The sequence below is a fragment of the Stenella coeruleoalba genome (genome assembly GCF_951394435.1).
Source record: "Stenella coeruleoalba genome assembly, chromosome: 20".
NCBI lineage: Eukaryota > Metazoa > Chordata > Mammalia > Artiodactyla > Delphinidae > Stenella > Stenella coeruleoalba.
This window is the reverse complement of record NC_137166.1, coordinates 34,014,728-34,029,458: the sequence shown is the minus strand read 5'-3', so window position 1 is coordinate 34,029,458 and position 14,731 is coordinate 34,014,728. Positions and strand designations below refer to the sequence as shown.

General features: G+C 51.4%; 1 long non-coding RNA gene across 1 annotated transcript in view; it reads right to left on the bottom strand.

Moving 5' to 3' along the window:
• Positions 1–6,643: 6,643 nt before the first annotated feature.
• The window catches only part of LOC307179230, a 97,695-nt gene continuing 89,607 nt past the window's right edge, over positions 6,644–14,731 (bottom strand). Inside the window, exon 4 of the long non-coding RNA XR_013825346.1 lies at positions 6,644–6,801. This is a non-coding gene — a long non-coding RNA (uncharacterized lncRNA). The remainder of the gene's footprint in view (positions 6,802–14,731) is intronic.

Sequence of the window (14,731 nt, the reverse complement as noted above, 5' to 3'; positions counted from 1 at the left end):
GGCTGCCTCCTTTCTCCTCCTTCCCCCAGAGGACGAAGGTCCATCCCGCCCCCCCACAACTCCTTGTGGAACGTGTGGCCCAGGAGTGTCAAGTTCTTCTCCTGCAGGAAGCCATTCTCACACTCCTGCTCACTGTGAGTGAGAGGGTCAGAGGAGGAGGGAAGGTATGGGGACCCCCACCAGAAATGACCCCAAGTTGCCTTTCTCGGGGGGCGGGGGGCGGGGGCCTGCTCACGTGGTTTGGCTGCATAAAAAGAGCCCACTTGAACCAGGTATGTGAGTGCCTTACCTAAAGTAAGGCTTACATGGGCAGCAGGTTTTTTTCCCAGCAGCCAGTCTGATTCCTTGGTTCCCCTCTGAGAAGCACGGTGGTGGAGGGGACAACTGCCCCTTCTGATCTCCAAAGGAACATCTGCTTAAATTACTCTGGACCCCCATGTCTAGTTTAGGAATGTTGGAGCCCTACCCCACCATTGCCTACAGCCATACTCATTCATGTAACGTATAGGGCACCTGTTATGTTCCAGTCACTAGGGAAACACTAATGATCAAACAGGTAAAAATCCCTGCACCTGTGGCGCTGACATTGTCACAACTGCTTAACTACTTTGTAGTGTGAAAGCAGCCCTAGACGATATGAAAATGAATGGGCGTGGCTGTGTTCCAAGAAAACTCTATTTATGGACACTGAAACTTGTATCCCATATAATTTTCAAGCATCCTGAAATATTAGTCTTCTTTTGTCCCCCCTTCACCACCACGGCCATTTAAAAATGTACAAACCATTCTGAACTCGAGGGAGGGCCATGTAAAAACAGGTGGTACCATCCCGTTCTAGATAATAAAAACTGAAACTCACACAGCCCATATATGTGGCAGGAGTGTTCTAGTGCTTATGTAAATTAACTCATTTCATCCTCATGATAACCCTGGAAGATATGTCACTGCCATTGGCTCCACTTCACAGAGAAAGAAAGAGGCACACGGAAGCGGGTAAGTTGTACAATTGCGGGGTCAGGATTTGAAACCAGAATCCAAAGTGTATGCCCTTCTACACTATTCTATACCTCCGCCTGCAAACCCCCAACAAATATACAGTTGTCTTTGTACCTACTATGCATACAAAGAAAGGTGTAGCCACTAAATGTACAATAAAGGAATTTTAAACTCCAACCTTTATGAGACAGGTGTTAGCATCCCCACTTGGAGGGGGTGTGCTTGCCATGAGGGCCCTCACTCTGCTCCCTTTGCTATCAGCTTCTTCCCTTTGCCCACCTTCCCCTCCAGACACCCTCCGATGGCACTGCTCCTCAGCCTTCCCCACACACTGGCCACATTGCAACTTGAATTCCGCAGCCAGAGTGACGCTGGCATCATTTCCCATATATTTGAGGGGGTAAGATTCAGAGTTAAACAGCCACAGGAGAGAGACAGACCGGGGAGCTTGGGGTCCCAAGAAAGCCTTTTGGGGGAAGGGATATGAAGGGATGGGGTGGACCTCAGAAAGAACCTTCTCCTCAATGCAAGGAAACCTCAGTCTACCTCCACTCCCAACAGAAAGAGCCTCTGCCACCAGGTCTTTAAGGAGGAGAGGGAAGCAGGTGAGTATTCCGTGACTCCCAGAGAGCGTAGGGGAGATGCTTCTGGCATTAAACAAAGCCTTTTTATATTTAAACTACCAGCCCAGGGTTTTCAGAAAACTTTCCCCAAGTGTCACTGAGGGTGTGTGCACAAAAAATTATACACCGGTGTATAAACACAGTGGGATGCAGAAACACGTGTGCACGTGAAAACACCCCAGCTAGGTCTCGACACGGCCACGACCGCCACGAGCCACTTGCCCCTCGGCGCCACAGCGCCCGCGCAGCACACTTCGCGGGCTTTTGCGCGCCGGGGGCAGGGCCGGCCGGGGGCAGGGCCGGCCGGGGGAGTAGGTTCCACCAGGAATTCCAGAGCCACGGGTGGTGGGAGGAGGAGGAAGCCGCCGCAGTAGGGGTGGAGGCGGGTGGAGGCGGGGAGGGGCGGGCGCCCCTGAGCTGGGAGCGCAGGGCGCGGGGCTAGGGGGCCGGGGTGGGTAGAGGTCGCGGGGGAGGGGCGGGAGAGCGAGGCCCCGACCCCCCACTGAGGGGCCGCCCAGCTGGCGGGGTGGGGGAGGGAGGACCTGGCGGCGGGAGGCCGGGGCCAGATCCCAGGGTCGAGGGGCCAGCGCAGCGGGCGGGAGGTGGGCGGGGGCGGGCGGGGGCTGAGCGGGGGGAGGGGAGAGGCCTGGGTGCGGCCTGGCCCGCGAGGCGGGGACGGCTGCCCAGGGTCGTTGGGACGAGGGGCCCAGATACCCGATCTTGTGTCTCAGGGCAGGCGGCTGGAGATGCGGGGAGCGATGACCAACGTTCAGTGCGCTGGTCGGGGCGCCCTGCGCCGCCGGGTCCCTGGGCGGTCACTCCGCAGGCCCTTGGGTTCCTTTCTCTCTTCCTGGGGTCGGAAAAACCAACGAATCGAGAGCACGCTGGCCAGGTTCGCTGGGGCTACGAGGCTCGTCAGCCCCGGGCCTCATTAGCCAGGAGACTTGTGTACGGTTTTTTGTTTGTTTTAATGTGAGTCTGGGAGTCTGGTCCCTTTAGTTTAGGGGAGCAAAGAAGTGCGACAGTCGAGCCCTAGTTAAAAAAGAGCTCGGAAAAGCCTGATTAGAGGTTGGTCTTGGAGAGAATCTTTGTCAACTCCTGGCACACCCTGACCATAAACGTAGCCCTTCTCTCTGTTGCTTGCCTATCAGTCCAGACCCTGCCGGCATCTCCCACCCTAATCTTGGGAGTCAGATGCGCTTAGGTCCTGGGTTCCAAACTAGCTCTGCACCTCCCAGCCTATGTCTCTCTGAGGGAGTCATACTACCTGAACCTCAGTTTCCTCACCAGTCAAATGGGCTGATTATACCTACTCTCTAAAACTGCCTGAGGATTCCCTAGGGCAGTGCCTGCCCTCCACACACATGGAAGTTTTGATTTGTGTCAGTCCATGCCCCACCCTCAAATCAGTTTGGAGTGAATCTTTGGCATTTGCAATGAAAAGAGAGCCTTGGCCGACACATTGCTCAAGAAAGTAGGTGGGGCTTCCCTGGTGGCGCAGTGGTTAAGAATCCGCCTGCCAATGCGGGGGAAACGGGTTCAAGCCCTGGTTCGGGAAGATCCCACATGCAGCAGAGCAACTACGCCCGTGCATCACAGCTACTGAACCTGCGCTCTAGAGCCCACGAGCCACAACTACTGAGCCTGCGTACCACAACTACTGAAACCCGCGCGCCTAGAGAAGCCACCACAGTGAGAAGCCCGCGCACCGCTCACGGTTGTGCAAAGAGTAGCCCCGTCTCACCACAACTAGAGAAAGCCCGCGTGCAGCAACAAAGACCCAACACAGCCAAAAATAAATAAATAAATATATTAAAAAAAAAAAAAAAAGTAGGTAATGCCGAGCTCCAGGAACCTCTCCCCAGACTCCACAGCTGGCCAGAGGTGGAGCTGGGACCCTTGTCCCACAACCTCCAACCCTGGGCAGTTTTCCATTGTCTCAGTTTTGAAAGCAAGATGGACTTGTTTTCCAAGGCCAAGCTACTAAGTCAAAAGCAGCTACCAATTGCTTTTTCACCTTAATTCACTGCACACCATTTATGTGCCAAGACCTTTCCATGAATGAATCCTTCCTGCATTGTCCACAAGTCCCATTGGTCAGATCTGTAAGAGGAGGCTCAGTGGTGATGTGATGTAACTTACCCAAGTCACCCAGCCCATGCACGGCACAGACAGGATTCAGCCCTTCACCTGGTGCCTTGTGTTCACCAGGGTGCCCCACCCCAGACCTTAAATCAGAATCTCTTGGGACTTCCCTTGTGGTCCGGTGGTTAAGACCTCGCCTTCTAATGCGGGGGGTTGCGGGTTCGATCCCTGGTCAGGGAGCTAAGATCCCACATGCCTTGCGGCCAAAAACCCAAAACATAAAACAGAAACAACGTTACAACAAATTCAATAAAGACTTTAAAAATGGTTCACATCCAAAAAAAAAGAATCTCTAGAAGGAGTGGTGGCAGGGTGGGGCGGTGTGGGCCTGAGCTTTTTCCTAATCCACAGGTGATTTTAGTGTGTAACCCAGATGGGAACCACAGCACTAAATGTCAGGAAATTCTCCAGTCCAAAGCTAGCAAGCAAGGATCCCTGGCATGTTTTCTTTGGTCCTACAGTGTTTTATAAAATTTTGAATTCTTTGCTAGCAGGTAAAAATCAGGAAATTTCACACCAAAATCCAGATTTTTTTACTCCTTCAATAGTTGGAAAATCAGACCACATAGCTGTATTTACACAAGGTAGCCACCTACAGTTGACTGGAGCAGAGAGACAGTGTGGAGCTGCTGTAGGGCTGGCACAAGCCACCAGTTCATCAGGGCTCCGTCCACTCCACCACACCGGCTATGTTCCCTATCTGACTTCGCTCGTTGCACAAATGGGGAAACTCATGTCAGAGGGACAGAGGATTGTCCAGATACCCACAGGTCAGGTTCAAGGGATAGAACTGGGACTGGGAAGAAACCAGCTCTCCCAGCTTTCAGTCCTGTGCTCATCTCTGACCCTACACAACTGTCTTGGAGTCATTTTAAGAGGAGGTCACTCTGTGTGTGGAAGACACCCCTTAACCCCTGGGAAGCAGGAGGCATGCATCTGTACATCAGCCTGGGAAGGCCCTGCTCCCAGCCAACCCCTCAGCCTCTGCTGCCGGGTGCCCATTTCGTGACCCAGAAGCTTGCAGGACTGTGTAACTCAGAGGCTCCAGCAAATGAGTCCACATCTACGTAGATAATTTAAATATTCTGATAATTACAGGGGGGTACATTATGAACTGGATTCAGCTACCTGTTGGGAGCTGTCAGGTGTCCGAGTGGAAATCCATAACTGGAAGGTAATGTTCTGGGGTGGGAGCTGGGTCAGACCTGGAGGAAACAGAGGCCTAGGTGAAGATGGACAGTCTGATTCACATTCTCAGCCACTTAGAATGAGGGAGTAGGCAGAGGTCTCCTCTCCCATCCTACGGAAGGGCAAACTGAGGCTGGAACTGACTTAGAAAGCAGCAGGTGAGAGCTGGGAGACACCTTGGGACCTGAACACATTCACGGGCAGCAGATGGGTTTCGTCTCACGTGCCATCTGTGATTGATGGGTACTGTTCCCCGGGGCATGGGGTCTCCAGGTGGGCCCAGCAGGAAAGAAGGCCAAGATCTGTGGGTATGTCTGCCCCTGGCTGGGTGTGGGGAAAGGGGCAGGGAGATGACAGAAGTGTTTTAAGCTAACAGGATATGCCAAGACCTACAGGGCCTGTAGAGAGTAGCATGCATAAGCTGTTGGGGACCAGATTACACAGGCCATGGGGCCAGTTAAGAAGCTTCCATTCATCAAACCCCTTTAAAGGATTTTAGAGGGAAATGACCAACTGAGGCCAGAGAGCTCTCTCACGCAGCCTTCCAGAAAGGCCAAGACCCATGAAGAGGCTGTCCCAGCTCTTCAGGCCAAAGATGACGCTGCGAAGGCAAGGGCAGGGTGGGCAAGGAGACCCAGAGACGCCCCCTCACCACAGCACAGGCCAGATTAGAGATCTGTGGGTGGTCATCTGGGAGTGATGTCTTCCATCTTTGCAGGTCAGCCTGGGAGCTGCTTAACCCTTTCTTGGTCCCCAGCTCTCTTTCAAGGAAAAACAAAGACACAGCACTCAGGATGCCAAAGGCCCAGGATGCCCAAGGCCAATGTGGGTAAGGAGGCAAGAAGCACACGAGGAACACTCAGGCCCGATTCAGTCTGTGGTCTAGGGAACCCTGTCCCCACCTTGCAGGCCTTAGTGGGTGGAAAGCTGGCTGTGGGCCCTCCAAGCAGGCTAGATTTGCTGAATTTTCTCATCTCTACCATAAACCACTGAACTCAGAGCAGAGGTTACAGTTAGGCCCTGCAAAAGGATGCAGGAAATGTGGTCTGGACCACCCCTCACCAGGTGAAGAGATAGATCAAGTTCACCTCTTGAGTTTCTGGACACAAGTCTCTCCAGCGAGGGCCGCAGATCCCCTGATAGGTCCCTTGAAGCCCTCCTCGTCTTGCGGGTCTCTGAGCTCACAGGCCTGTGATACCCCTGGCTGGTACAGGCATTTCGGGGTGCTGGTACAGGCCAATGCCCAGGACAGCAGACCACTCAGGGTCAAGAGGCTTTGTCCCCTCCCGGGACCCCAGACACAGTCTCACCTCCTTGTGGGGGTGCCTGGTACGGTGAACCAGGGATGGGATGTGGGGCTGTAGGAAGAGCAGAGCTCTCCTCCCATTCTTTCTGCTTCCCTGCTGCGTGTCCTTGGACAAGTTGCTCTCCTCTCGGGTCGTCACTTCCCCTGCCCCGCCCACTGCACAGGGCTGCAGTGGGGGCCAGGAGCCCAGAGACTGAGACCTTAGGCTGCGTGCCATTTGAGTCTGGTTCCCAAATATCCTCAGAGGCCTGTGTTCAGAGCTGGGATGCTCCAGCACACGAGATAAGGCCCAGCCCCAAAGACAGACTCAGTGTGGCAGGGGAGGTAAACCCCAAACAGATGGTTTTCGTAGTATGGCAAGACTAACTTCCAGTAGTGTGGCCGACTGAGTCGCAGACGTGGGCGTTGTGCTCTCTGGGCCGCAGGGGGTAGTAGAGTTCGCTCAGGGTCCGCTTCGTCTGGATTCGAATCTTCGCCCCACCACTTGCTCGCTGTGCAACCTTGGGCAAGTTACTTCACCTCTCAGAACCTCCATTTTCACATCTGTAAAACGAGAAGAACGATAATAGCCAGCATTTTGTGAGCACCAACTACGTTCCTGGAACTGGTCTAAATCATTCCTTAAAACCACCCTTGGATGTAGGTACTATTCCAGCACCAGTGGACAGACAAGGAGACTAAAGCCCAGAGAGGCAAAGCAAGTCACGTGAGATCACACAGCTGGTAGGTGGCAGAGCCAGGCCACTCCAACAAGGTCCCTGATCTCTACCTTCCAGGGTTAGTGAGGAATAAGAGTGACGACACGTGGGTCAGGCTTGACACCGTGCCCGGCACACCGTAAGCTCACCACGGTGTGTGTTCATTGCTGTGAATGCTGTCACGGTAGGTACATTAGTTTGCTAGGGCTGCCGTAACAAAGTACCATAGACTGCATGGTTTAAACAACAGAAATTTATTTTCTCACAGTTCCGGAGGCTAGAAATCTAAGATCAAGGTGTCGGCAGGGTTGGTTGCTTCTGAGACGTCTCCTTGGATTGTAGATGGCTGTCTTCATGTATCTTCACCTCATCTTCCCTCTGCATGTGTCTGTGTCCAAATTTCCTTTTTTATTATGACATCTTTTTACCTTAGTTACCTCTTTAAGACCCCATCTCCAAGTACAGTCACTTTCTGAGGTCCTGGGGGTTAGGACTTCAACATATGAAATTTGAGGGGACCCAATTCAGCCCATCCCAGTAGGACATATAGTGGCCTGTCACCATGGCAGCGGCAGAAAAGGAACAGGCTGGAGGAGAGATGGTGGCTGCCCAGATGGCCCCTGGCCCTGTCAGTCTGGCTGTCAGCTCCCCAGAGCCCTGGTCAGTGGTACGAGGGCCAGGGCAGGCTTGGGCCCTGGACACAGTGTCAGGGGTCCCTCCTTGAGGATGGAGCCTACAGGGTGGGGTCCCCTCCCTCAGGCTTCACACACACAGCCCCTCACATGGAAGTTGGTGCCCCAGCACCGCGGATGGCACTCTACAGACCCTGCCCTGATGAGGGCATCATCTCCAGGGCCAGAAAGGACATCTGGGCCCCAATTACCACCTGGACAGCTCACCAATCCTCCCTCCTCCTGCCCAGATGCACCACAGACCAACAACATGCTCATAGGCCAGGAAGCTTCTTCCAGCTCTCGCTCTTCCTCAGGAAGGCTTTCTTAAACTTCCTTGGGAATCATGCCTGCAATAAAAGATGACAATGAAGAAAGATCCCTTAACCTCACCCCGGGATTCATGATTTTTCAGCATTATTTGGCCTTGCACTTGGCTGGGTTAGGCCAGGCCTGGACAGTGGGCTGAGTGCAGCCCCAGGTGTCAGCCTTAAAGCCTTTGGGAGGCAAATCCTGAAGCCATGACCACAGCCATGTCTGGGTTCATTCTGGGTGAGGGGGCTTCCCACCGGCTGTCAGCTGCCCCCTCTTCTCCCAAAGATGTCCCCTCCTCTCCAGCTCATCGTCACCACTCTAGTGCCGGCCACCATGTCTCTCACCTGAACAGCTAGTTCCCCTCCTAGGTGGTCTCCTGCTTTGTTCGCCGCCAATCCATGAGCCACAAAACAGCCAGAGCTGCCTTCTCGTACATAAATCTGATGATTATCGACTTAAATGCAGTTAGGAAAGTCCAGCTCCTTCCTGACCGGATGTTGACCCTGGCCTCCTTCTCCCCGCCAGCCTTTGCCCTTGCCCTTCTCTGCCTAGAATGCTGGGCGCTAAGCATGCCCTCACTCGCTGTCAGCCCCCTCGGGCTCCCACGAGCCCTGCCTTCTCCAAGGACTTTGAACTTCTCTGTTTTCTGAGGTCCCACTGCATGGCCGACCCTGGGCCGGCATGCCCACACTCCTAGCATCCTCTGCAGCTAGGGCTGGGGTCTGTGTGGCTCAGGTGGTGGAGAATGCCTGCCTCTTGCATTCACCTTAGGACTGCAAAGAACTAGGGAATAGTTTGTTCTGCCCAGATATCTGTGAGCTCCAGGACCTCCCATCTCCCAGCTGCCCCTGTGACCTTGGGAATATTTCAGCCAGAGCCTGGTGGCTGAGCCTGGGGCAGGGGACAGGGGAATGGACACTCTGCCAGGGTTCCACCTGCTCTGACTCAGTCTGCCCCAGCTGCCCCTGAACACCCTACAGCCTCGCTGACCTCAGACATACCTTCCAAATGGGCTTGGGTCAAGGTCACCTGTATCGGTTTCCTACAGTTGCTATAACAAATCACCACAAACTTAGTGGCTTAAAACAACAAACATGTATTATCTTACAGACTTGGAGGTCAGAGTCTGAAATGGGGTAACATCATTTGGGTAAAATCAAGGTGTTAACAGGGCTGTGCTTCTGAAAGCTCTAAGGAAGAACCGGTTTGCTTGTCTTTTACCTGCATGCCTTGGCTGTGGCCCCTTCTTCCATCTTCAGATCCAGCAACATAACATCTTCAAATTTCCAACTACACCCACTTCTTCTGCCTCCCTCTTCCACTTTCAGGGACCCTTGTGATTGTATTGGGCCCACCCTGATAACCAAGGATAATCTCTTTATTTTAAGGTCAGCTGATAGCAATCTTAATTCCATCTGCAAACTTAATTCCCCCCTGCCATCTTATGTACCATCTTCACAGATTCCAGGTATTCGACATGAACAGTTTTTTTTTTTTTTTTGGAGTTGGGGAGAGTGCATTATTCTGCCTGCCACAGGGAAGGGCATCATGGCCCAAGGAGAGAAAATGCAGAGGTGGCAGTTCAGCAAGCTAGCCCTGGAGGCAACCACCTGGGTTCAAGCTCACCGCTTACCAGCCAAGTGATCTTGGGCAAGTCACTTCACTTTTCTGAACCTGAGTCTCCTCATCCAGATGGGGGATGATGTGATACCTGTACACAGTGGGGTACTACCCAGCAACGAAAAGGAAAGGACTATCAATACACACAGCAAGGGGGATGAATAGTAAAATTATTACAAGTGAATGAAACCAGACCAAAAAAGTACATACTGTATGATTTTGTATAACATTCAAGAAAATGCAGGGGCTTCCCTGGTGGTCCAGTAGCTAAGACTCCACGCTCCCAAAGCAGGGAGCCTGGGTTCAATCCCTGGTCAGGGAACTAGATCCCACATGCCGCAACTAAGAGTCCACATGCCAGGACTTCCCTAGTGGTGCGGTGGTTAAGAATCCGCCTTCCAATACAGGGGTTGCGGGTTTGATCTCTGGTTGGGGAACTAAGATCCCACATGCCTCAGGGCAACTCAGCCCGCACACTCTAGAGCCCACGCACCACAACTAGAGAGCCTGAGCACTGCAACTTCTGAGCCCACGTGCTCTGGCGCCACAACTAGAGAGAAGCTCACGCACTGCAACAAAAGATCCCACGTGTGGCAACTAAGACCTGATGCAGCCAAATAAAAAATAATTAATTAATTTTTAAAAAAAGAAAATGCAAACCCATGTAGTGACAGAAAGCAGATCTGTGGCTACTTGTGGACAGAGGGAACCGGCGAAGGGCAGGAGGGAGGAGTTACAAGGGGGCACGAGGACACATTTGGGAGAGATGACTATGTTCCCTGTCTTGTTTGTGCTGATGTATGTGTGTGTGTCAAAATATCAAATTATATACTTTAAAAGGTATAATTTATTGTATGTCAATTATACCTCAATAAAGCTGTTAAAGTGGGAGATGATTATAGTCTCTCCCCATAGTGTGTTCAGGTCGAGTAAATGAATTAATTCACGAAAAAACATAGGACAACCCCTGGCACATAGTAAGTACTCAAAAAGCCTTAGCCAGGGCTTTCCTGGTGATGCAGTGAATAAGAATCAGCCTGCCAATGCAGGGGACACAGGTTCGAGCCCTGGTCCGGGAAGATCCCACGTGCCGTGGAGCAACTAAGCCCATGAGCCACAACTACTGAGCCTGCGTGCCACAACTACTGAAACACGCGTGCCTAGAGCCCATGCTCTGCAACAAGAGAAGCCACCACAATGAGAAGCCCGTGCACTGCAACGAAGAGTAGCCCCCGCTTACTGCAACTAGAGAAAGCCCACACGCAGCAAGAAAGACCCAACACAGCCAAATATAAATAAATGAAAAAAAAATGATAGGCATACATAAAAAAAAAAAAAAGCCTTAGCCAGCATCATCACTAATGTTGTTGTCATGGTTAAACAGCAGTGCTTTTCCACCCTGGCTGCCTGTTAGAATCACCTGGGAAGTATTTTTAAAGCACCAATACCTGGGCCTCCCCTGCACAGAGTGTGATTCAGCTGACCTGGGGTGGGACCTGTGGCTGGACATTTTTAAAGTTCCCCAGGTGATTATATAAGATTTGAATAAGTCAGGATTTTTCTTCACTATACCAATATTTATGTAGTCCCACAGTGTGGAAATTATGCCAATCTATTCCAGATAGTTCTGCCACGCAGGTCAACTCCTGTGGAGAAAGAGCTCTGGCCTCATTTATTCATTCATTCAGCAAATGTAACCCTCTAGATAAATGTGGACCTAAGTTCCTGCCCTTCAGGATGCCTGATCTAATGATAGAGATGGATGAGAAAACAGATTCACACAGTGAGGAAAGGGTGGGGAGGAATCAGAGAAGCCTTCACAGAGAAGATGACATTTTTTTTAGGGTCCTGAAGAATGTGCAGGAGTTTGCCAAGGGGAAAAGAAGAGCATTATGTGTGTATTGGTTATCTATTTCTGTGTAATAAATTATGCCAAAATTTAGCAGCTTAAAACAACCATTTTATTATGTTCGTAGCCAGTAGGTTGGGAATTCAGACAGGGCAGAGCGTCTCTGCACCTCAGTGTCTGGGGCCTCATCTGGAAAACTTGAGGCTGGAGCAACTCAGAGTCGGGGGTGGAAATTGTCTGAAGCCTCATTTATTCACATGTCTGGCACTGGACCAGGATGACTCAAAAGACTAGGGCTGCCAGCCAGAGTGCCTGCACGTGGCCTGTCTACGCAGTTTGGGCTTCCTCACATCATGGCCACCTCAGGGTAGTCAGACTCGAAGATCAGGGCTCTAATAATGACTATTTTTGGGAAAAGATAGAAGCTGCACCACCTTGTATAACCCAGCCTCAGGAGTCACAAACCATCATTCCCACTTCATTCTACTGGTTGAAACAATCTTAAGTTGACCCAGATTCAAGGGGAGGAGCCGTGGACCCTGGGTCTTGATGGGAAGGCATGTTTTAAAACTGCTCCAGTGGGGCTTCCCTGGTAGCGCAGTCGTTAAGAATCCGCCTGCCTTGGGCTTCCCTGGTGACGCAGTGGTTGAGAGTCTGCCTGCCGATGCAGGGGACACGGGTTCATGCCGCGGTCCGGGAAGATCCCACATGCCGCGGAGCAGCTGGGCCCGTCAGCCGTGGCCACTGAGCCTGCGCGTCTGGAGCCTGTGCTCCGCAACGGGAGAGGCCACAGCAGTGAGAGGCCCACGTACCACAAAAAAAAAAAAAAAAAAAAAGAATCCGCCTGCCAGTGCAGGGGACACGGGTTCGATCCATGGCCCAGGAGGATCCCACATGCCGCGGAGCAAATGAGCCCATGCGCCACAATTGCTGAGCCCCTGCACCCAGAGCCCATGCTCTACAAGAGAAGCCACCACCATGAGAAGCCCATGCACAGCAACAAAGGGTAGCCCCCGCTCGCCACAACTAGAGAGAGCCCGCACACAGCAACGAAGACCCAATGCAGCCAAAAAAAATTAATTAAAAAAAAATGCTCTGGTGTGTTTGGGGAGTAATAATAATGATGATGATGGTAACACCTTATAGACATACTGAGCAGTCATGATACTCCAAGGACCATTCCAAATCCTCTTCATGCATTAACTCAGAGTCCCCCCACCCCGAGGCATATCATTACCCATGTTTTCCAGGTGGAGAAACTTGTGCAAAGTCAGAGAGTTGACAAGTAGGAGAGCTGTGATGTGAACGCAGGCAGACTGGCTATAGTGCTCAAGCGCTAACCACGACATACACTGCCTCCCATCAGCAGAACCAGTGTGGCTGGACCTGTGATGCCTGTAGGGAGAGGCTGGAGCTGAATCTGGAGAAGAGGAGGCACCACAGCTTGCAGGCCCTTGCCAGACACATAGAAGAGTCTGGGGTTCATCCCAAGAATAGTGGGGAACCATTGAAGGGTCTTAAGCAGGAAAATAACATGACGAGATCTATGTCACAGAATGGTCCCTCCAGAGACTGATAGAGGATGGATTGGAGGAGGTAAAGCCACAGATGGGAGGTGAACCAGCAAGTTGGTACAAGGGGTCAGATGAAGGCTGTGTGGGAAGAACAGGGAATGGTTGCAAGAAGTCAGTAAGTGTCAGTCCTTGGGATGTTCCACAGCCATTCAATAGCATGATTTTGAAGACTATGAAGCAACTTGGAAAAATTCTTACAGTAAGCAATTTTAAGTTTAGATTAAAACAAAGAGAATTCAAAATCATATAAGAATATGACCTCAGATTGTTTTAAGGGTACCTGTCTACTGTGCTATTGACTTTCCATTTGCCCCCCTCTATGTACACTCTTCACCCTTCTCCTCCCTCTAAATCCTGGGTCTAACTACAGCCTGCATCACCACAGCTTCCCACCAGCTGATTTCCTGTGGTTCAGTCAATGGGGGGGCACCAGGGGAAATCAGAGGGTGGGAGAAGAGGAGGCCAGGGTGCTTATTTCTCTGGCTCCCTCTCTGTCTCTCTATGGTTCTGTCAGTGGCTCAGTTGAAGGCCACAGTTCCTGGCAGCCCTCCTCCCACTGCTCCAGCACTTGGTGGGTCCTGGCAACACCACTCCTTCCCCCACCTGATAATACAGCTGTATACAGAGAAAAGCCTGCATGGAAATGCCCCAAATTGTAAGATTATTTTAGTGGTAGGATTGGAGGTGTTTTCCCTTCTTTCTACTTTTCTATATTTTCTTAATTGTTTGCAGTAAATCTGTATTAACTTTTATAATTTAAAAAAAACATGTTAATCAATGGGATTTGAGGCTAGTCAGATGTCGAAAGGACAGATGTGGCAAGAAAGTATCTGCAGTGATTTTAAAATATGTCCATTAGCCCTTTGACATTCCTCCCTCCAAAAGGTGGAGGCTAGCTCCCTCCCTTTGAGTGCAGGTTGTCCTTAGTGGCTTGCTTCCAATGAATTGAATATGGTAAAAGGGATGGTGAATGTCTAGGTCATAAAAGGCATCACAGCTGTCTCCTTGCTCTCTCTTGGAACACTTGCTCCGGAGAAATCCAGTTGCCATGTCATGCGGACACTCAAGCAGGCTTCTGGAGAGATCCACAAGTGAGGAACTGAGGCCTCCTGCCAACAGCCATGTGTGTGAGCACCTTGGAAGCAAACCCTCGAGCTCCAGTCAAACCTTCAGGTGACTGCAGTCCTGTCCAGCATCTTGACTGCAACCCCCAAATATGTGTGAGATGGTAAATGTTTATTCTGTTAATGGTGCTAAATTTCATGGTGATTTGTTACACAGCACTAGATAACTAATACAGCATTAGGACGGTTCCCTGGATTCCAGCTTGGATTTTAGAAGAGATGAGACACAAGCTAGGGAGCTGTCACAGGGGAAGAGGGTACTCTCCATTTGGGAGATGTTGAGCTTGGGGATCCTGGGTGGAGGTAGCCCAGGTGCACCACACATAAAATTTTCGGAGGAAGATCTAGATAGAGGAGAGAGATCTAGAATCATCAGCAGAGGAGGAAGTGAAAGAAGAAATTTCAGGAGTGGGAAGATGACCCAAGAAGAAAGTGAAGAGTGAAAATGGTAGAGAGCTAGGTTGGGGCCAAGGGGAAGACCACCATGGGAGAGGTGTCCCGAGTGGGGAGTCTGAGGAGGAGCCATCAGAGAGGTGGGAGGAGACCAGGGGAGAAAGCAGCGTTTGGAAGGCCAAGAAAGAGGGAGAGCTTTCCAAGGCCACAGGAAACCGGATGAGGACTG